General features: G+C 38.5%; 1 protein-coding gene across 1 annotated transcript in view; it reads right to left on the bottom strand.

The window, feature by feature from the left end:
* ROBO1 (roundabout guidance receptor 1) overlaps positions 1-24,502 on the bottom strand; it is a 498,318-nt gene that overhangs the window by 162,817 nt on the left and 310,999 nt on the right. The gene's annotated exons all lie outside the window — the stretch shown is intronic.

The raw sequence follows: 24,502 nt of genomic DNA, 5'->3' as shown, positions 1-24,502 counted from the left end.
AGGGAGGGAGAAAACAAATCATCTCTCTCTTCAGCACGCGCTATGACATACCTGCTGAGATCATCTTAGCAAACTAATCATTTTGCATAGACCTCAAAAACTGATGGTGCTTTGGTCTCTGCTGTTCTCAGCTGTTCTAAAAATAATTTGGTTTGCACAAAGTTGCCAGTCCTAACATGCACATAACTGAGTGTAATTTAACGGATGCGACATACACAGTCCCAATGAGACTAAAGGGTTTATTGATCCTTCCTGGCCTTAAACATTGTGAAGGCCAGACTTGAAGCACATAGGCAGACAGGTCTGAATTGTGATGAATCCCCAGGTGAGAACAACGGTCGTAGCTAATGACAATTTCAGGGGAAGAAAAATCAATGCAGTATGAAATAATTTCCACTTGAAATAATTCCTTTTGACTAAGCATGCCTCTGACTGCATCACATACGGTCTGGAGAAGCTGTTTACTGCATGTGTGCTTACGTGGGCGCCGGCAGATGTGTGCGCCACGGGCTGGAATGCACAAACCACGGCTTGCCCCATGCTTGGTCTAATGACGCTCATCAAGGCCAAAGATCTGAGTCACAGCCAGAGGCACAGGGAACAGCAAAAGGCTTCTCATATTATGCTGAATACATGCAAATCTGTTTGGGTTCAACATGTGTAAATCAGAGAAAAATAAGGCAATTGACTTAGTCATTTCACTTGCTCCTATTTTGATAACTTTCCAGGTCACGGACTGCTCTTACTGCATTTGTACAGTATCAAGCACAATGTCCTGGTCATACTGGAAATCTCTAAGGTCTACTATAACATATTTAATAAGTAATAATGCAGTCCCCTGCTGTTTCCTGTGTCTCTAGCTGCACACTGACCTTCTTCTCTTGATACAGCACGTGTCAGCAGGCTCCATTTGCTTTTGGAATTAGCATTAAAATGGCAGTCCTTAGAGATTATGTTACAGACAGAGTGATGATAATGGAGATTTTGAAATAATTTGGGGTTTGGGGTGGGGGATATAGCAGAGAGAGTTTAATTGCATATTTTAAAATACAGCTTGAGTTACCTTTTCTACAAAAATATGAAACAAAACAAAAACTTACTGTGAATTTTCCTTAAAATTATTTAATAAAATGTCCCTATCGGAAGTCTGTGCAAGGAAAACTATTTCTGCATTGTTTGCTGCCAAGCTAGCCACTGGGTACATTTGTCTGAATAATGCCATCAATAGATTGATAAACTGATTGCCAGTTTATCTCGAAGGAAAGATTTTCTTTTTCTTTCTAGACTAACTGCTACAGTCATAAGAATTCTTCCAGTCCTTGAACAGATTTTAAAGAGAAACACAAGCTAGATTAATTTTGAAAATCTTGATCAATAGTTCTAATATATGTGGAGGAAATATAATAATAAATAATCACTTTTAGATAGGAAAGTGATTGGTTAATGAATTTTGCATGGATTTTGCATCTTAGATGATTCTTATCCTGCTACAAATTATATCATAGTTGCTAGATATTAAATCTAAGTCATAATTCTTCCTGTTGAACTTAACTGCATTTGCAATGCCTGCCCTCTACCTGAAGCTCACTAGGACGATACTGTCACAATAGATTTGCAAGACCATAAGAAAGTTCAAGGAGAAATAAAATTAAGAAATAGCACACAGCATCACCTTTAAAATGAAAGACTTTTTTTTTCTCTATGATAATATTTATTGTTTAAGGTTCTGAAATTAAGTCTGTACTGTACATTTATAGTGTTTCCAGTGAACATACATTTGGATTCTATTTGACGCACTTATGATACTTGAAAAATATAAAGAAATAAAATAGTTTTGCACTATAAGCTACTAAAAATGTACAAGATAATACAGTTAAGTAGTTCACTTTACTAGTGATTTTTTTAATGACATCCTGATTATATTTGTATCATGTCAAACTTAGAGCACTGCTGCCTGGTATTTGAAAAGACCATTTCTAGTAGAAAGCAATAAAGTATTCTTTAGTTTGGGAAACTAAAATATGAGATTCAATTGCTGGAAGCTGTAATTAGACAAATGCAGTCCAGAAAATACAGTGAACACTTAACAGTCAGGGAATGTGGTAGATTCTTCCTTGTTTTAAATCTTTTAATTAAGACTGGATGTCTTTCCTAAAGATATGGTCCAGTTAACCACAAATTGCAGGTTGGATGTAGAAATTACTGAGTGAATTTCTAAAGCCAGTGTTATGCAGGAGGTCCAACCAGATGATCATAAGGGTCATTTCTGGTCTTAAAATCTATACATTTGTACTGAGATGAAAAGCACTCTTAAAGTAAGTAACACATAATTAGATTTCTGTGACTTTTGAAGTCAATTCATGCTCTTGGGGTCAGGAAGGAAGAACAGAGGCACTTAGACTGCATTCTCTTTCTTCTACAGCAAGAGTGGAATTTACCTTTCTTACATGGCAGCGCTCCTGCTCTGGAAAACATGGCAATGCATTAGAACAACTCAAATATTTACAGTATTCTTTCTAATAGGAATAAATGTTGCACACTTAACTGATTTGTCATTGTGTCAGACACCATGCCAACGTACTGCTCTATGGATCTGCAAGATACTTAGAGAAACAGTACTACGATTAAATATAAAGTGATTTTTATCACTTTAAATAGTAGCAGTGCACACGTCCATTTCTATTAACATGAAATAGAATTATATTGGATCTCAATTATATGCATGTGAAACCGTATCCATGACATGCTATAAAGATTTTATAATCTCTTTCAATATAGTGCTGGGGGTACCACGTGCACAACCTACACACAGTAACTCAAAAGCCTCTCCGCAAGCTGATGAGAATTCAAGATGAACAATAAAATAAAAAAAGGGAAATATTTCGAGGAATAGCTCATGCAGCAGTGTGCGGGCGGCTGTGCTGGCTTTTCACTTCAGCAGGACATGAAATGGCACTGGCATGAAAACTCACTGGGGGCATCCAGGGCAGAAAAGAGCAGCTGGCGTTGGCCGAACAGCTTCGCTGCACTCACGGGCACTGCGAGCGCGGCGGGCAGCGCCAATGGCAAAGTGGAGGACTTGTGTATGTTTATAACGCCCTGGCATGGCGCTGTGAGCCCCCGGGCTGGGGCGAGCGAGGCCGGGTAGGTGCCCTGAGCGCCCCAGCGCCGCCTGCCCTGCTGCTCTTCATGCACCGCAAGGGACTGGCAGCCGCAGGCACCGCGTCCTGCCACGTCCCCCGGGGTGTCCACAGCCCGTGCAAGCAAGGTCAGCCCATAGGCAAAGGGGAGCCCTGCAAGGGCTGGAAGCAGAGGGCCCCAGCAAGCGAATACAGCAGAGAATGGGAATAAAAGAAAATAAAAGAAGTGAATCTCTCCAATAGCTTGTGCAAAACTGCACCAGTGATGTGAAAGATGCCCCGCTGACTGCTTAAACACTTCGAACATGGATTTAACTGCTCTCCTTCAGGGAGTAATTGGGCACTGCTGATGGGATGATCTAACAAGCCTCTCTCCTCGATGAGTCTTTGGCAGGAAAAGCACTTAATTTTAAAACGCTTACTTCGCCTGTGCCGTGACATTAGCATCTCCGATCGTTCTTACAATCCCAGCGTAATTTCCCTATTCCCACTGAACTTGTAAATAACTAAGATGGCAAAGCTGTAATTTTCACCAACAAATAAAAACAGAAAGCATTTTTAATGGCAGAATTACTCATTAACTTCACAGACCCTCTTATCTACTGCTGAATGACCGTCCCTGAGCTGTCTGAGCGAGCTGGCCTTAGGGAGTTGCTCTGCTATCAGCTGAAGTAGCAGAAGTCTTTGAAGTCATTCTCTCCTAACGTCAAGTTAAAAGGCAAACACTGCCTCCAAAGAATTCTAATTAAAGATTTCGTTTCCAGGGATATAGCTTTATACTGACCCAATGGCTCAAGGAACACACATTTTTGTCTTTGCACTATGATAAATTAATGAAGCAAAAGATATTTTAAATGATGTTTTCTATGCTTAAGGCTTTTTTTAATATGTAGTTAAAAAAAATCAAGGTCAAAAACTATCTCCAATAAAAGATATTAAACTATAATGCGGATTAAAAAAACAGGTCATTCATCCGCCTTACAGTTCTATTTACAGGGTGCCTATGTAGATTATTTACCAAATTGTCTATATGAACAGCTTAATGGGAATCCAAAAGAATCCAGCAAAATCAATACTGTGCAGAATGTAGACAGTTCACTTGACTGAGCGTTTTTGCTGCTACAACTAAATACAGAACAGCCAGGCAGGCTGCATAGCTTCATTCCTTTGTGAAAGGCTACTTTACCCATATTTTTATCGCAGCCAGAGAATGCCATGTCTGTTTCACTAAAAGCTACGTAGTTTCATTTGGCAGTTTTAAAACATTTCAGCATTTTACTTTTCTAAAGAAATCAAGGAAAAAGTGTGCTTATTCAATCAACAGAAGCTGATCACAGAGCGATGCTTTGGTGTGGACAGGTTCTGGTGAACTGGCGGAAAGAAAAGATTGCTGAAATAACATTGCAAACATTTAGAAAATCTTGTCCACAGACTTTAAAGAAAGTGAATCACTGTCAGATGTTTTATAATTCAATTTTATAAATATGTCTGTAATAAAAGGAAGACTCAACTAAGCCTATGCAACATAATCTACATTATTTACATTACAAGACTGTATTCTAATTTTCTACAGGGAGCACTTAGTGTTAAATTACAAAGCAATAATTTTTTACATAAAAATCCTACTGGGAAATGATATAACCTGAGCATTACAGAGGCAGTATGTCTAACTGATTAATTATACCAACTTAAGAATTCCAAGTCACCTTTATTTAACCAACTGGGAAATGCACATTTCGTTGTATTTTTAATGCTATATTAATCTCCAGTATTTCAGCTTACCAGGAGAGTGAAATTAAACATTTTGAACAGCTTAGTGATACATCTTCGTTTTGCATTAGAGACGTTCCCTGCTATGAGGACTTGAATATCCGTTAGGAATTCAGGTGAAATAGAAAAGAGTGATTAATTTAAAGACAACAGTTATTTTATTTTACTTCTTTTTGAATGCCATTAACAAAAGTGATAGAAGGCAATGGAATGAATTTAGTTATAGTTTAAATGCAGCATTCTACTGATTGAATCAAATTCCAACTAAAAGCAGGAAATAAATTTTGTATGCACCATAAATGGTAGGTGCTAAAAAGAGAATTCTGCCCTCCGCAACTCTTGCAGTATTAGAACTTCCATCAACATATACATAACTAGAAATCATTTAATTTTATTTCTGCAGGTTTTAAAACAAAGCTCCTCCTATTGTCCCACTGAGTAAACTGGTCTTGGATAGCAGCAAGAGTCTATATGATGTTTCATATAGAATCTAGGGCACCTATATCCCCAAGAGTGAGCAACAGGCAAAATAGGCCCCAGAGGAAATAAGATAATAAGAAATGCTTTTGGAATCTATATTTCTAAATGTATTTTTCCATGAACATATACATGTACATGCACCCAGATGTAAATGGTCTATTAGTCAAAATTACTCCACGGAGTCTGAGGTCAGTGAGCTATAATGTTCAGAAACTACAATGTTATTTAGATATGCCAATAAGTAGTTAGGAACCTACTAATCATAAAACATTCACTTATTCTTTGGAATAGAATACAAGAGGAAGAAACAATATAAATAGGAAATTTCTACCGGATTTGCAGAAACTATAGCCCCCCCCCCCTTTTTTTTTTTAACTCTCCCCTACAAGTCCCTTCCCCTAATACTGTCCCTCAACTAAACAATTCACTAAACATATCCATAAATAATCTCTCTTCCCTGACGTGTATTTAAAATCCATGGGATTCTCTCCTGAAAATCCTTAAATGTTTTAATAAACAGATCTGGCAGGGTTTTAGCTGCAGGCTTCAGTTTGGTATCACACTTCAGAAAGATGCCATCTTACTGCAGGGAAGTTGGAGAGCAGAAAAGCATGCTCAGAAAACCCAGCCATACATTCTCTTATACAACATACTTCCTCTGACTGGCATGCAAAGGATGAAAGGGAATCAAGGGCAAAATGACTGTACAATTAAAGTTAGGCAGCAGCATCAAGTGTCCAGATCTCTGCTTTTGATCAGCTTAATTTTAATTCTTCAAGTTTTCTTCAAGAATTTCTGTCAAGAAGACAACAGAAGGATCTCCTGAGGCGCTTTCTTTTTGGAAGAATAAATTAGAAGAATGATCTACCAAATCTCAATCCAAAAGTACTGGCACAGAATGAATTAAACCCTGGTATTGTATAATGCATAAACATTAATTTCCAGTATTTTCTATAACTGGCCTTCTTAACTATACTTTAAATTATAAAAATCTGAAAAAATATAAAACTATATATATTTTGACTAACAACTCGCCAACAAAGGAAACCTCAAAGTTCCGGTTAATTTCTACGAACTACATCCCACAGGTCCATGGAAAAACACCAAGGCAAGCTTGGTTTTGTCTGTCATGATAATATGGGAAAACAGGAGGCTATTTTTTTTTTAACTCAGTTATATTAATTATATTATGGGTGAAAGTAGTGGTATGTCAGCAAGTTAGCAGATGTTAAATGCTAATTTCAGAAGTTTCATAGTAGTTAGCAAACTGACTATACTGAAAGATTTGACATATTTTATGTAGTGAGACATCTAATACAGCAGACTAGCTGGGATAAGAATTCCAAGACTTTCTTAATATTTCTAGTTGGTATCTAAGATGAATAAATCTTTCAGTTTCAGATTTTTGTGCATGTCTGTGAGATTGCAAAGGCCCAAAACATCACTGGCATGATAATGAAAAAACACAGGACTAGAAAAATATGCTTAAATGTACAATGTTCTTCTGAATGGTAGAGTAAAAGTTACCTTAAAAAATCAACTCTTAATAAATATAACTTTGTGCTGAGAATCTGAGGGATATCCTACCTGCAGTGATGTCTACCACCTGCAAATAAAACGTGTTTTCATTGTGCACCTTCTTCTTTACTGTTAATGTAATAAAATGGACTTCATTTTTTTAAAAATGAGATTTGGTGCAGAATTATTTATTTCCCTAAAGATAGGAGAAACACTGTTTGTCGTACTGCCTAATGCACAACTCAAAGACACTTCAATAGTGAAGGTGCTATAAAAACGTATACAAGAGAGAACTGTTCAATCCTGAAGTCTTAAAATATTACCATTGCTGCAGGGGATATTTCCACCCTACAGGATGATGTCTGTAAGAACAAGTTCCTACATAGTTCCTACCATTATACCTGCAGGACATAAGAGATTTGAAAGATTTAGTGTTACGTGAGTGATGCTTTTAAATAGAAGTAGCTTTTTTAGCCTGATTTCCTGCAGTAACAAGACTGATACGAATGCACTGCCTATGTGTCTGCTTGCCTGCCTCCCTCTAATATCTTTGTAAAGCACCAGCCACTTTCAACCAAATTTGACACAGGGCTAAGGTCTCAGACGTAATCACATTCCTACAAGCTCTGTGAAGATTAGTAGCTACAGATAAAAGAAAAGTCTAGATCAGTTTTCCCAGTGAGAAAAAAATGGGATCCGAGCTTTTAGGCAGCAGTTGGCTTGCAAATAAGCATATATGTGGGTAGCCACAACACTCCTCTGCCTTACTAAGCACCAGAGACTGCACCAAAATGAGGTGGGATTATATGCACACCCATGCCCATATGGTGAGGAGGAAGCAGGTACCATCAGCATGGGAGCTACTGTCCCCTTTGGCTGCCTGCTGATTTGGAGTTTGGCTGGAAGGATAGCCTGGGCAAGAGCACTAAGGTGGAAAGCTACTGCTGGGGAAGCTTTCCATGATGCTGCTGTCCATCTGGTAGCGAGAGGCACAAACGCTGCTGACCCACTTCTCCTCCAAGCTCCCTTGCTCTGCTGCTCTAAGAGGCTCAGCTCCTGCCTCCTGACTAAGCCTACCGCTAATGGAGGGCATTACCATACAGACATAAGGCATTCCTGACCTTCTAATAACATCATCAAATCAATACAGCAGTAAAAACATTCGGGGTTTAATGATATAACCATTTGGTGCTACTCATGTGCTGTAAATGGTAGAGAGTTTCGTGGAGCAAATGAAATGAGAATGAGTAAAAGTCTGGACAATAAAGAAAATTCCTGTCCCTTTCCACACAACTATGCATAAAGCAGCGCATGTCCTCCTAGCCCAGTTTTCCATTTCTCCTAATTAAAAGCAATAAATCTTGACAGTTTATTGCCATGATATGTATTCCTTTTTTTTTTTTAATCTAAAGAACTAAAGGACTTATCAGCCTGACAGCTTCAACATCAATTAACAATTGGGCCCCAAAAGGGCATCCTCTGCTACAAAATTTAATTTCAGAGCCACTCCAAAGCACACTAACAAAAGTCTTTGGACTGAAACCTCCCTTAATTTTACAATGCATCATCACAGCACTGATAGAGATCGCAGGGTAGGGATGGCACCATTTTGTCATCAAAGGATAGGCTCATAATGGATTATCTGCTTTGAGCAAAAACATGATTTGCTTTTTTCTGCACATAAGCCTCCTTCTAGAAAACCATGTAGGAGATTCCCATTACCTACCTCTAGAATAAACAACCCGGTCATGCCTTCCTACTGTAGGCATGAGCCTGCAGTTCCTCTGCACACTGCAGAGCCACCAGTTCGGGTCTTTAAAGGAGGAGTGTGCTTCCCCACTGCAGTATGGCACTAGCAGTTCCTTTATCTCCAGGAGAATACAGATTATATGGAGACCACGGGATCCCATCATTGCCAGTTGTACAGTGCTCCACTGCTTAGGCATGTCAAGAGCCCTTCAAGATTTTTTTCCTCAACTCTATTTCTTTTTAACCATAATTAAACAATTAATATCAATAGTAGAAAACAATAAACACAAGGTATTATTTTGAGTCCAGTTTAATTGCAATATTAATATCTTCCTAAAACTAGATAACGATAGAAATGCTGAACTAAAACACTGCTTTACAACTCATGAAAAAAAAAAAAATCTCTGAGTTTGAAAATCTGCTTCTGGTAGCACAGTATTTTTGGCACTAAATACAACAAATTCTATCAGGACCTTCTGCTCTATTTTAGTAACTTGTGAGAAATATTTTAAAATGTGCAGAAGCTCTACTGTTGCAATGACATGGAAATACATATTATTTAAAAGAGAATAAATTTAGAATAAAGGAGCAAAATTCTTTTCTCCCTTAGTACTACATCCTCTGAAAAGCCTGTAGGAGGAACTTCCCTTTTTTACCATAACACGGCACCATTTGTGGAAGAAAACAGGAGAGAAACAGAGGTAAAATAGCTAGCCGAAGGAAGTGAATTTGCTCAAGGTGCAAAAAAAATCTGTTTTGCACTTGAGCAAACATATCAGTCCATTAAAGAGCCCGTATTCAAGGGGCTGAAGTAATTTTAGTCATACGACTCCCATTAAAGTCAAGCAGAGTCCTGTTGCTAAAATCCCAATTACCACTTCAAGAACTTAAGTGCTGATAGAGACTCCGATAATGCCATGTGTCTTTTGAAGGCTGGCTACGGCAAGATATTTCTTTTCTTTACAGGGTAAATAACTTTGGTTCAGATGACAGGCTAACCAGAATACTTTCGATAAACCTCCTGGTGGTGGTTCTGTTAACTACTCCAGTCAAAGCTATGTATCTCAAGACAAATTCTGATCACGGAAACCTAAATTAAAAGCCATGTTTTCTTGATGAAAAGGCTCCCAAGTTTATATGTAGGAGAATTATTTTGGTATTTGTTTATATTCCTCTTGTAAATTTGAAGCAAATGTTTGAGCCAGGGTAACCTGAAAAGACGTGGGAAGTCTTTTAATTGCTGCTATAAAATGTATTGTGTAATAATAGTTTTCAATAGGGTTCTCTTATTTGGACTTCGACAAACAGTACTAAAAGGACAAGGATAATTGAGATATCTAACAGTTTTATATATATAAATATATATATATATGCACACAAAGAAATATGCATGGGCATGTATACAGGAAGAAGGCCAAGTTAGCTTTATGTAGTTGTGCGATACCACTTACTGCTGAAGTAATAAAAAAATAGCAGAATATCATGCCTGTTCTGGCATTTTTGCTGCTTTTTCCCCCGCCCCTCTCTCCCCAAAAAGGAGAAGTGCACAAGCACACGCCATGAAAACCAAGCATCTATTCATTGTGTACCTGGCTCCAGAGACCTGTTGGCAAACTCTTCTGTGCTTTCAGAGCCTCTCTGGCTAGATATATATACTGGGCATCTACACACCAATATGCATAATGCACACACGGTGTTAACAGTGTATCACAGGGAAGAAGAGGGGAATAGGGAAGCTCATGCTCGTGCCCTGAAAGTACTGGATGTATTTACTCATTTCTAACTGTCCCTTGACATCTACTCTTTCTAGAGTCAGAGTATGTAGTGTCAAATTCAGGTGAGCTTTTCAGAAGCATCCGGTGTTGGTTAAATCTGGTACCACCAATCTTAATGGGGGCCAGATTCACAGATGGTGTAAATCAGCTTGATCCTATCAAATCCAGCTTTGAGTGTTTTATCACTAACTTTACTGGGTACAGATTAGGCCGCTGCTGAGTCTTTTGAAAATCCCACTCTCTAATTCCTCTGCACACAGCAAATTTAAAGCACAGTAATTAAAAAAGGAGAAAATAAAATTCTGGGCAAAATGAGGCAGCTAGCTCTGGGGGATTCTATGTGTCCTATCAATAATCATTCCAGATAAGGTAACCTATCATTATATTATAAATTTATTATATGTTAAATATCACATGTCTGTATATTACACATATATTATTATATATTATTATATCATGAAAAGAATCCCTGCTCTCACTTTAAAGGAAGCAGTAATATCCTTACAATAAGCTACTTGCTTGTGAACAAACTATTCTCAAGTTTTATCAGATAATTCTAATGCATTCATTTCAAGATGCAACTGTTCAACTCCAAATACTGTTTTTGTTAATTTGTCATCAATCTTAAGAAGTAAATTCCTCTGCAAATGGTACACTAAAAGCAAAGAAAGCAGCTTTTTGCCATAAGAGCATGAGGGATGATTTACTTTGCAAAGCTGCACAATCCTTGGAGTATAAATTTAGAAGTGTATAAGGTCAAGTGATCACTGTATATGCCCTATTAATTCTCATCTGTATAGTCCAATAACGAATTCAGTGGTTTCAGCTATACCAAAGCATTTTCATTCCTTAGAAGCAGCTCTGTACCACAAAGAACTAGAAAGACTGATGTGATGAAGTACTGCAATGTCAGAGACTCAATCAGCTGAATATGATTAGGTTACGAAAATCAGGTAGTTTCTGTTTTACACAGTTTGGAAAAGCAAAATCTTCCACAAAGTACCTTCCCACCTGATTTGCAAACCCTAACTGTAGATGCGGTAATGACTTTCAGCTTAGGGAGCAAGCCAGGTCCCAGCAACCAGACCTCTTAGAGAAGGTATCTTTAGTACCGTTTCATTTAGTGTCCAGTGTCTCTCTGTGATGATATCCTGATATCGCAGAGCTAAACAGGGAAGAGAAGAAGAAAAGAACAAAAGAAAGAAAAATCAAAACGCACTTTGATCAGTTGTACATCATGGAATAGGATAAATCCCGGACTAACTATAAATAGGTGCCCAGATGAAATGGTCATTTTCTTACTGAAGGCAGTAGTGAGCATGCTAAGGGCACCACAAGCAATTCTCTTCTGCCCAGGGCTTGGGAAAGAAGTGTGAGATATTCTCAGGGCCACCTCTCTCAGGAAAAGGTTAATATCAAGACTCGAATCATGATAACCTGATGCTTTTTTCTTACAGTTAAAAGAAAGTTATTCCTGTTCCTCAGTGCTGTGACTTTTTTCTATGCCAAATGTCTTTAAACCAAGCAAAATAGTTGCGCACATGACACAGAGTTCCATATTAAAGTGACACAGAACATGTTAAGGGAATTATTTCTTTAGTTATTACACTCATTTGACCAACCATTGTAAAAAGCAACCAGTGACATATCATCATATTTCTGGCACAGAAAAATAAAATTACTTCTCAGTTGTTACCAAGAAAATGAAGTAACGATACAATTATCAATATTCTTTGAGATAGAAATTCACAAATGGAAACAGATATTCAGAAAGACTCTGTCCTCTTTATCCCCTTGAGAGTTCACTCGCACAACTGAAGAGTGGGCAGTCATACAGCATTTACAGTTCTATTTTGCTAACAACATTTCTAGCGATATTCTCTATGTTCATCTTCACTTACAAGGCCCCTTAAAGTCTTAACTCTCCATCTAGCTGTCATCCCTATAATCGACATTGTCCTTTACTTCATTTCTACCACAGACAACTAGGGTTGTGATACCTAAATAACACCCTTTTGTAAGAATAATGATTCCCACAAAAATCTCAAGAGTTTTACCAAAATTGTACTATTGCAATACTTACAAAACACTCCTAAACGGCTAGTCTGTCATCATCACTTACCTTGTACTTCTCTCACCATTATCTTATATTCCCTCTGGCTGTTTTTGCTTTATTCATCTACTATCTCACACCATGAACTGATAACCATGCACGATACCTTATATCACGTACATGGCAAACCATTTCTGCTGCTCGCATCTGCCTTTCCTCTTTAGCAATTGAAATGACTGAATGTGAGCAGTGTTGCTGTGTTGGAAAACGATGGGTGGATGGATGGAAGGAAGGAAGGAAGGAAGGAAGGAAGGAAGGAAGGAAGGAAGGAAGGAAGGAAGGAAGGAAGGAAGGAAGGAATTAAAAGAGAGAAAGAGAGAAAGAGAGACACTCAAGCTCAAGATGTCTAGTGTAGCTTTTGAGCAAGCTAAAACTTTCCACGCAAATTTAGAGAACAAATTGTTGGGCTTTCATTTGTATATGCACCCTTTATACTTAATCCCATGAAGAAAACAGTGCTGCCAGTTGCCAGGTACTTTAGCATTGTATTGGTCATTCTGTCTCTTTCTTTTTTCTCATTCTTGGGAAAGAGAGAGGGGCAACAAATCCAGCTCAAAGGAAGCAAACCCCAGCTCCTGCCTGGCGCACCCCACGGCAACTACGCGTGTTCCTCCAAAGCTGCTTACAAAAGGTGGGACTTCAGGAGGAGATTGCTGAAGGTCGCTTTCTGTAGGAAAATGTAGCTACCACAAACATGGTGTTCACAGGGATTTATGTACAAAATCCAGGACAGAAATTAAAAAGTAAAAAAAAAAAAAAATCCCTCTCGGGCGTTAAATCTTTAATCCTTGATTATTTGTCCAGTAAGGTGACAGATGGCAAATCTACTGCTTTTATTAAAGCCTTGCCTCTGCATTGGCAACTGTTTTCCCTGGAGTAAGTAGAACTAGGGAGTTGGCCTGCTGAACCAAATCAGCTGGGTCTCGATGTGACTCCTTTCAGTATATTAATATTTCACGTAACTGCATATCCTTGCATTGTCTTCTAGCATCATGCCTGCTAGCGGTTATTATGATAGCCTCTTCCAGTCTTTGCATAAAGGAGAATCTAAAAAGCTACTAATTTACACCTGTCTACATATTTCTGGTACCTGAACAGCTGGCATAAATAGGCATAAAATATTACCGATCTCGGTTATCTCAATTGCAGTCATGGAAACAAGATGCAGGCATCAATGTCTCCTCCTGATTTTCCATTCAAGATGAATGGTCATTAGAAGGAACTTTGTGTTGAAAAACTCTTTATACAGCCATGTTCCTACAAGCTTATCTGACCCGCAACTGACCTAGACGGGTCCTAGGAAAAAGTGAAGCTGTGACGCTACCTGCATCTATGGAAATCAATAGGGAATCTATGTGCTAGGATGTACAGAATGCTGGATTAGTAGCACAACCATTCTACTTTTAAAATACTATTCTTTGCTCCAGAGATCTCAAGGCACTAGCAGTTACCTGTGACATTTAACAAGAGTTTGCCACCCAGCTCAAAGTACACATTTTATTTCATGTAAACTGCATAAAATAGTGAGGGTAAGAAAAAAGGAACTTGCAGAGATTTTCCTCATAATTACTTGATCCTTTTGTTTTTGTCTGAAGAAGATGTGAATTCCCAGTGGTGCATGGCAAGGAGGCAAAGCAGTTCTCTTTTCTCTTGTTTCAGAAAGCGGAACAGGGACTATTTTGAATTCTTCCAAGTAAGGATTTGGCCTCTCTAAAACCCAATCAGATTCTTCCCTTGTGTACATGAAAGTAGAATTTGGTTCTAAAGAATGTTTAGCTGCATTCTGGACTCCCACAAAATTTTATTCACATTGCACTGGAAATACTTTCCCTGGCTAATCATGGAATATTAGATTACATTTGACTGAGATGTTTATTGTATGCATAATGCTATACACCTATATCCTGCAATGCTATTCTGTAACCTACCTTGCAGGTATTCACGGCACAAACTCACATCTTTGCAGCAGGGGGAGAGAAGGTTCAGAGTTTCAGTGACCGTAATTGAGTCAGTTTGGTGTCTGTTGGCCACTTTTTACAAACCTTTTTAGACAAACCAAATAAAGACAAACCAAAGAGAAACAGCCATCTGCATTAAATGGCCAGTCAGCACATTAAACTTACATAAGCCATGTTACCGAACAATGTAAACACCATCTCCCTGAGTGGACATCCTGGCAAAAAGAGAAAAATCGGCCTCTTTGATGCAGCTGAGGCTGGAGTCGCTGCGCAGCGGGCAAGCGTACCACACATTTTGCCTCCAGCAAAAAAGCGGGAAGGGAACGGACAGTCTCAGGGATGCTCAGTTTGGTCTTTGGCAGAATGAGCAAGAGTAACAGTAAGAAGCTTAACAAAATGGGAAAACAGAGGTCAGCATCCTGCCTGCTACTTTAGCCGATATGGATGAGGGCAAAGGGACATGTGAGCAGGAAGAAAACTGCATGGGACAACACGAGGAAGCTATCTGTTGTGAAACATGCACATATCCCACCTCCTCAACAAACTGCTTGCTTAATCCCGGGGCATAATTTTGCCATATTCAGGTTTTCTGAACTTCTTAATTACGGCCAATTTGCTTTCTCCTGCTATCTAGGTTATTAAGCTGGTTGATTTATTCAAAATGAGCCTTTTGGCCTTTTGAATACGAAGAGCCTATTAAGCAGCATGACTCAGGCATGGACCGTAATTTTTGCAGCAACAAACAAAAGGTCAAAGGCTGAGTGTCGAATTGACAGGCAGGCTGAGCTGTAAATCAATACGCGCCTTTGTTGACCACAGCGATAGCTTTATGGATAAAGGTCAAATCATTTAGAAGGTTCAAAGAAAAGTAACAAAATCTTGCGCTTAAATCCTTCCATTTTTCTACACCCCCTCTGCAAAATACACTTCTCCTGGGTTAGTCTTTTGCTGAACAGAAAGATGTAGCTGTGAACAATAAATCATTCAATTACTAATCATAAAGGGGGGGAGAGACAGAAAATCATCATCCATAAAAGTTCCCCTGACACCAGAAATTAAGAGGATGATGCCCTTCCCTGCTGGTCTGGGAGACTGATTGCCAGCGCTGTAAAATATCACTTAATTTGGAATTCGCCCCAAGATTCCTAATTGGGCCGCGAGGCCGAAAGGGAACATCGGCAGCGACAGCCTGTCACTCAGGCACGCGCTAGCTATCTGCTCAGGGAAATGCTACGCATCCGAGAGGAGCCCTTGGCGGCCGGATGCAGCTGCAATTACACAGGGAGAAGTGATGACTGCAGCGATATTAAATCAATCTGGCTGGCAGGTGGCGGGGTCTTCACACTGCAAACCCATCTGCACCCCGCTAAGGTTTCCTAGAGCCCTGCTCTGCTGATCGCCCCATCGCAGAGCAGTACTCGAGCCGGGACAAACCAGGGGAGGAAGCTGGGGGCTAAGCTAAGAGTGGAAAACAGAAGAGCGTTGATGGATTCAGAGCAGTGCTGACTACCCTTTGTAGACCAGAAACATGTTAATTGTCTGCAGGGGGACGTTACAGCCAATTCACACAAATCATCTTTTTGATATTGTCACATCTCCTCTTGTTGCTGCAAACTATAATAATTAAATTAAATTTAAAGCACTTAATTTCCTAACTTTCAGAGAATTTACACTGCCCACCCCGAAACTGCCCTTCCCCGTGTTTACTTTGTGCCCACTTTCAGAAAGAAGTGCCTTGCCCGATCACTTCTATCGCCTTATTCCAGCACTATTTGTTTCAGCCGTTTCCCTCCCCTGCCTTTGCACGCTGATGAGGCAGCGCTTGGGTTCCTTCCCACTGACAGATTTCCTCTCAGCAACGGGGGCAGAAGCTGTCGGCCACTTTGCCACCGCTCTGCAGGAGAGCGAGGCTTCCTCCGGTGTTTCATCACCTTGACAATCACAGTTTGGGCATCCTGAAAGCCAAATTCTTTCCTCTCGGTTTTGATGAATGTCAGCAGCAGGGATTTCTCCCTCACTGGGATCACAGATTATTTCCGAGGCTACTATTGTTATTCCACACTTTGCCAGCGACAGGCAGGAAAGGTTAAAAAGCCTGAGGTTCCCTCCGAGGTCAGAAACAAGTAGCCTAGGTCCTCAGGTCCTACCGCGCTCTCAGGTCTTCCCCTCCCACTGCACTGCTACTCTTTCATGCATTTCTGTCCACTCTGCCAACTCATAAATGATTTGCAAGTCCTTTGGGGACTTTTATCTTCTTGTATAGCAAAATTCTGCCTGAAACACAGTTCAGCGTGCAACTAGATTCAGGGATCGTGCACCTTCTGCAAACAGCAGAAATACTCTGAGAAACCTCTTAAAGCCACAGTCCATTTCTTTATGTGCAGTGGGGCCTGAAATCTCTGCCTTTTTCTCTCACTCTTTAAAAAACAGCAGCAAAATTCCTAACCTGACTGTAGGACAGGTCCATCAGTTCACAACTGGCATCATGCACGGACTACTTTAAAATGGAAACATTAATTTAAAATGGACAGGCTTTATTTGAAGAAAAATATATATATATCTTGCTGTGGTTTTCCAAAAGCATTCCAGAGAGGTTACTTGCATTGCTTTGAAATTGGTTTGAGTTATGGGAAGGCCATAGCCCGAGACCAGCAGCTGAGACAGCAACAGAGATGAAAGTTTTTGAGCTTTCGGATTCGAGGGGGAACACAGCTGCTGCAGCTGGTCCTCTCAGATCTCAACACTTACCGGAGTGATCGAGCAGGCGATAATGTGCCGTGCCTCGGTTTGAAGAATGCATTAAAAACAACAGTTCCTAAATAGACCAAAAAAGAAGAAAAAAAAAAAGCATCCTCTCTAATTAATCAAACACTAGACTTTTAGCTCTGAAAATTGAACTGGGACAATTTTAAAGAAATGGGGTTCTGTTACACACTGAGTTATCATCTCTACATGAAATTGCCAGTAGTATTAAGTTCACTTGCTTTATTTAAAAGACAGGAGCTTGTTTAGTCTAATCCCACAAATACTAGCTTATGGTTTTCATTGATGTGTGGAAGAATCCAAAATGGAAAAGCAGCATATATATAAAATAATTAGAAAGTTTTTGTAGGATGCTAGAGAATTAATACAGTTAAATGTGGGCATATAATTTCAACCACATTGTGACTTTCAGGGCTTTTTACAAACTGGTTTTAAAACAAAATGGTAGCTGAGTTGCAGTCATTGCCATTGTATTCAAATCTACTTGACCAACGTGAAGAGATTATTTTAACTGTAATTATTCAGATCCTGGAATATAACATAGCTTTGTAAAACATGGAGGAAAGCACCACACTAGATCCTCTAGTTTGTACATTTTCAAAAAAGCACAGTTCCCAAATAAAAACAGTGAGAACTATTGAACATAAAATAATGACAATTATTGTTCAGTCTAGGTGGCTACAAGTGGACTGAACAATTTTGCAAATCTGCCTTTTGCAGTTCTGTACTCTTGGCCAGCAACCAGGCCAGTTATGACTTCTTCAAAAAATACCCTTGGAATTATTTTATATTGGGAATTGTACAGTTTATGAGGGAGAACGTCTCAAATTTGGCTTTCTTTTTAAATATATATAAAAAAAAGTCTCCTTTTAAGGGAGATTGGCAACTGTTTTGGCAATGAAAATCTTTCTGGAAAAAAAGTTATCAAAGTATCTAGTCAAAATTGCAAAAGAATTTTTTGGCTAAAGCCAAATAGCAGCATCTAGAAGATGATATAATGATTTGGTATCAGAGCAATTCGGCAGCATATAAAAACTTAGCATGAGACAGCAAACGTTTTTTAAAATCTTTTCTCCCCACTTCCCCTTCAGTCATCTAAAACACTGTATATGAAACTAATGATTTCTCTGCCATCAGCCACAGAAATAACAAAATATCCCTCTGTCTTAAATTGTCCCTAAACAGTTTTAAAGCATTGTATTTATAATGTGCTCTTCATTGGTTAAAGGTTATTAAATTGTTAAAAGTTGTTAAAATTTTAATTGTTAAAAGGTTATTAAATTGTTAAATTTGTTTACAAATGCTCTAGTAGAGGAAAAGGTAAAAACAAGTACTTGCTTGTATCAAACTAGTCATAATTCTATTCACTTGGCTAAATCACAGCTGTAAATCTATACAAACAGAAAGCTGCAACTCAGGATGCATGAAAACATGGACTTAGACAACCAAAGACCCAGAACTATTATTCAGAATTTCCTTTTCAACATGACCAGTGATATTTTATGTTACTGAATGCAGAAGAGAATTTAGCAAAACTGTTCTCCTTGTTTCATTATGATTAATGAAAACTGTAGACACATGAAAAAACTCTCCACAATCAGCCTCATTTCAGATCACTCAAAAACCAGATTTGGTATAAGAGATATTGTTAGAACACCAAGAAACTTCATATATTCAGTTATGAGCCATGCACAAAAGACGTGAGCTATGTTTTGATTAAATACCATAAGAAACTTTTCCTTGTCCAAAACAAATCCACCCAAGCCTTTTAAAATATTAAACAGAAAACAACTTTCTCTTATTTTCCTGTTACTAAGTGATGTACAATTTTTTAAAATGGTGGAAGCTCTGCATCTATAAAAAGGATCAGGTAAGTTTTTTATTGTGGAGGGTAGTACTATAGTTAGCACTATATAATTATTATATGCTTCCCAGTGGCAGGTGCAAATGTTTGAAGTTTTCATTTCGGTGCTGTGGGAAGTGATTCATTTTAATGTAGTTGTTTTTAATTACCCTGTATTTGGAGCTCAGCTTTCAGACTCATCACGCCCCTGTACAACAAGACAAGTGCTCCAATTTTAAGTTCAAAGAAAGTGTCAGGAGAAACAAAGCCTAACTTTCCCGAGAAGCGCAGATGTAAGCGGTAATTTTTTTTTTTTTTTTTAAGGTACAACTCTGGACCTAATGAAGTCAACAAGTGACTATATGGGCCAGGAAGTCCGGAATATTCCTGGCTAGATTAGCAGCTGGCCAGGAAGGAAAGATACACAACACACAAGAGTCTCCACACATGAGGTTCTCACACACAGGAGCCTGAGAAGAAAGCACCTCCCCAGCAATTCTAGTTGTTACGGGTGGCAGAGGGTGCCAGTATCTAAACTGGGACCACGCAGCCTAAGCTGGAAGCTGGAGTGCAGCAAGGCCTACAGGCACGGGGAGCCACGTGAGGCCTCCAGCAGCGTCAAGGAGGAAGCCCTCGCTGTAGTTCCCCAGGCTTGGATAAAGCTTTCCAAGAAATCCAGCAAGAGGCTATCACACAACACACAAAGTGATCACAGAGCAGATCACAGCCAGTCTGCCTACTTAAGAGCATTAATTTCCTCTAGTTTGGCATGTTCTCAGTTAAAACCTTAATTTTCAATGCTTGCTTGGTTCTTTCCATTCCTAGCCTTGGCCAGCCGGGCATCCCATCGCGCAGTGTTATTACGGTGCACAAGTATGCATGAAAATTTAAAAAGAGCAGTCATTTTCAATTCTATATATTGCTTTGTAAATCCGTCACAGCTGCAAATCTCAGATGAGGAATAAATATCAGAACTAAGTATTTCAATTCACAAGGCTAGACTACCAAAATGCCCTGACCTCAATAAATCCTCTGAACATTTGCTGTTAAAATACCAGCCCTTGTATGTCCCTCAGCAGTCCCTCATTACCATTGAGAATATTCTGCCTTACGAGAAATAATTGTTACCTAGGTTATAATACCATGTAATTGCACTTGATTAATGAACATTAAATGCACTACTTTCACTTATGAATGTTTTAAAGCAATTACATTACTTTGGGGATCTAGCTGTTACAACTTTAGAAAGATACTTAGTGTTGAAAATAAAACAAAATCTCCACTGTTTCAATAAAAGCAATGCTGTATATAGCAAAGCTAGTATATTTCTTATTTTCGCAATTTTTATTTTTATCTACTAATATTAATCTATTCAATTGTTTTAAGATCATTATTTTTCAATAAAAGTGTAAGTCACCTAATAAAGTATTTTGAAATAACTGTAATCAACAAGGTTAGAGGACTTGACAGTGAAATTCACTCTTCCAAGTATGAAACATGTAGGAAAAAATACAACCTTCAGAGAATCTGGAAAAGCCACCTGTGAAACATTAACTAAAATAAAGAAAAATGTAGTCTAAAAAGGTGCTACTTCATGAATTGTTAGCTAGAATTCACAAAATACTGTCAGCTAATAGTAAGACAAGAATTATGCTTATTTACATATTCAATAGAGCACTTGGCTAGAAGTGATAGACTAAATTTTAGCATTCCTATGTGTCAAAAGAGATTCAGATTAATCTCTTCTGCATTTTACAGTGCTGGTTCCCAAGGAAGCACTCCAACTAAGAGCTTGCTGTGTAAAACACAACAGTGCAACGAAGATCAGCTCTTATGGCTGTTTTGATTTTGAAGGGAAGGTGGCTACAGGTAAAGCTGCTAGGCCCTCTAGCAACCCACACACACAGCATAAGCCAGAGTCTAAAATTTTTAAGCTGTTTTGCAGCATTTAGATTTTAAGTCCTAAGGAGTGGGACTTAAAGGAGTAAGAGGTTTGAAGTCCATCCTGTGAAAGAGATGCACACCTTAGCTGGGGCAGCCTTAATTCTGAGCAGATGGCGAAAGCATGGGCTAGAAGCAAATTGCCATAGCTTTTTAAAATCTTTATCTGGATTAAGATCCTAAATTCTGCTGCAGTTTTGCAGAACTGGATCTTAGCCATCAGCTTCTGCACAATTTAAGTCATTATTTCAAAGCATATGTACTTTTTTGCTATTGATAACCATAAGCAGGAGATTAATCAGGTGACATCTTCCTCCATCTGCTATAGCACATGATTTGTAAGCATCCTAACTATGAAGTTAAGAAAATCTTTCAGCTTTGCTATTGCTTTTACAGAATCTTGTGGGGAGCAGCAAAACTGTAAATAATCACACTAATGCCACACTATTGCTGAGTCAAATACTTGAAAATAAACCCAAGCACCATGAAAGTCAGGAAATAGTATTATTTGTGGGGAAATATGACCCAAAATCTGGTTTCATTGTGGGGAAATATGACCAAAAACTTAAACTGGGGGAAAAGTCACAGAGTGGGAGGTGGAGGTGAAGAGCAGAGAGGAAACTTCGTCTTCCTTCTGTTTCTCAAGAGTCTTCACCACGGGAAAGCAGCTGAAGGCTCTTTCTCATCTCACCCTCAATGCTAAAAGAGAAATAGTAGCTAAAAACAAAGTTGCAAAAATCTCAGGAAGGGCCCAATCAATGCTAGAAGCAAAACCAAACGGTTGGTGTCGCACCAATTATGGGCTCTGCACAAGGTCACTGCATCTAGATTTGCTCCACCATGTCTTGAAGATCTGTGTATAAAATCATTGTGACAAAGCAGGCTCTTCTCAAAGAGGGAGATCTCAACATTTCTTTTCTAAGAGAACTCAGGAAAAGAACAATCTCTGTTATACACTGCTGTAAATTAAAGTGGAATACACTAATGGAGAGGTACTTGAATGAAAGTCAATACTACAGCTATTGATTTTATTACGCACTTGTTTATTTTTATACAAACTCTACTAACCCTGGTGGATTACGAGAGTAAGTGAATGGGATAAACCAATTTTTCAAAGACATGTCCTAAGCATTTGGAGCCTTAACTAAGACTTTCAGGTCTTGACTCCTGAAAATAGTACCAAGTAAGTTTGGATACTACACTCAGAGTAAAATGTGAACGAAAAAGGTCTGTGTATTGCACAGGATCCAGCTGAAACACAAGACTTTTTAAAATTTCACCTCTGAAAGAATAAAAAACAAACTACAAGACATCTTACAGGTTAACATCTGGTATCTGTAGCTATTTTTTTCAAGTAAGTTCTATACCAAAAATTTTAACATTAACCGAGCATATTTCTTTTATAACTATGCATTCCTTATAAATGTTATACAAGCTACAATTAACTCACAAGTGTTGTTCATTAAAATATAACACAGAGTCTAAAGCCCATTTCTGTAGTTCAAAAGGCCTTGCTACAGTTCAGCGAAATATTTTATTTCTGTGCAAGCAGCTGGCAAATGAAACACCACTTCTGGTAGGCAATCAAACTTTTTAATGCTTTCTATCAACTTATAGGCAGCCCTGAAACCATTTAAAGGTCTTACTTAGAACTATGCCACATTAACATTTAAGATAAATGCTTTAGTGTGTTCTAGGTGAAGCTGAAAAGTTTATTTATGAAAACATTCTTTTCCACTGATATCTATCTGACTGAAATTTTCAATCAAATCATATTAATTAACATCCTGAATGCTCCCTTTTGTTTTTAGCCATTGTTGTTGTTGTTCTACAAAGACTATTTAAAAAATATCACTAAGGTTGCAAATTGTACAGAGGATATTTTATTCTACAAGCAACAGCGTATGCCGTATATATTTTCAAAGCGAATGGATTCTATGAGAAGAATGCATCTGCAAGTGGTTCAGAAGTCACCAAAATGAATGGCAATACTGTGACTCAGGTCCCTGATTTGATTTCAATTCTGAAAAATGCTTATATTATAGAGCTTGATACCTCTCTTTATTTGCCTTCCTTTCAACATTCTCTGACAGTGATTGTAGCTATTAAATGAGCCTGACAAACGAGCATTTTCTATTCAGTCATTCACAGGCAAAAGTTTCTTTATCATCATCTAAGTAAATAAACTGCATGCTTTCAGTAGAGATAATAAAGCCATCATTAATTTCAATCAACAATGAATTTTAATCACTTAGATCTATGCTCATTTCATAACTTCCCTTCAATTTAAAAAGCATTTATCACTATGTCATCGTTTGTATACATTTTTAGACCTCAGCCTTGTAAAGATTTATGCACCAAAAACATGCTCCTGTGTTGCTTTAGAAATGGCAACATGGCAGAAAGAAGCCATGGTCTGTACTTCTTTTTGAGCTTGTAAAAAGTATAGGAATTTGTACAGCAGCATTAAGATACAGTAGAATGTATTCCACAGTTTTACAGTAAATTGAAGTGAATTCAGTAAACGGTCTTGTGGATTCTTCAGCTCAACATGTTTAATAGCTTTATCACTTCCCTCTTGGTTTCGGAGAGTAAGAATATGGAGACCACCGCTGCCTTTGGCTACGAGCAGAACTGATGGGCAATAGTTTAACATGGGCTCTGAAATTTCCAGGACGGCCCACACATTCTGCAAGTTTAAACGAGAAAAGTAGTTAAAGAATCAGGTACGCATTGCCAGCTCTCAGCCGGAAAAAGCAGACACTGGTTTAACAATTTATGGGAGCAATGCCAGCAGCTGGCCAGCAATCCCATGGCAGCTCATTCACAGCCAGCTCTTGAAAAACAAGGATTGTCCCTTTGTGATTTAAAGGCAGGTTCTTTTCCTAAATGTGCCTTTTTCTTCAAATAATTTCTTGCACGAGACAATGATCTTGGATCTCATGGATCCACAAGTCAAGTCTCCATGTTGCCTTTAACAAGGTAAGCAAAGAAATTTATTATGCAGACCTTGTGTGAGACTGCATGGAAGTCCCGTTTATTAAACCATTCCTAAATAGGCAATATTATTTTTGATTAATGTAAACGTTCAGTTTAAATACATTTTAGCATTTATACAGAACTATGCATGTTTGAAAGGTGATAGCTGACCGCCCACAGCACTCCTTTGAAGAGCATAATCACCACTTTCTAATTTTGCTGTAAGTAAAAAGAAACAGCAACAAGTTTACTAGTAGAGGCAAAGCTATGAATTGGGATGTGCTAAATGTTCTCATCTAAACTATTCTACATCCCAGATGAAATTTGCCTTTGTGAAACACTATGGTGCATTTGGTTTAATTTCACCATATAGTAATAACCACTTAAAGCACACACTCAAAGGCAAAACAGTTTGACAATCTCTCGTAACTTCTGTTCAGCTCAACCAGATAAGGTGCTGCCTGTATTGTTTA

Source organism: Tinamus guttatus, unplaced genomic scaffold (genome assembly GCF_059628265.1).
Source record: "Tinamus guttatus ecotype Peru unplaced genomic scaffold, ASM5962826v1 Tinamus_guttatus_pri_ptg001602l, whole genome shotgun sequence".
Taxonomy (NCBI): domain Eukaryota; kingdom Metazoa; phylum Chordata; class Aves; order Tinamiformes; family Tinamidae; genus Tinamus; species Tinamus guttatus.
The sequence above is the reverse complement of the archived record's forward strand: the minus strand, read 5'-3'. Positions and strand labels throughout refer to the sequence as shown.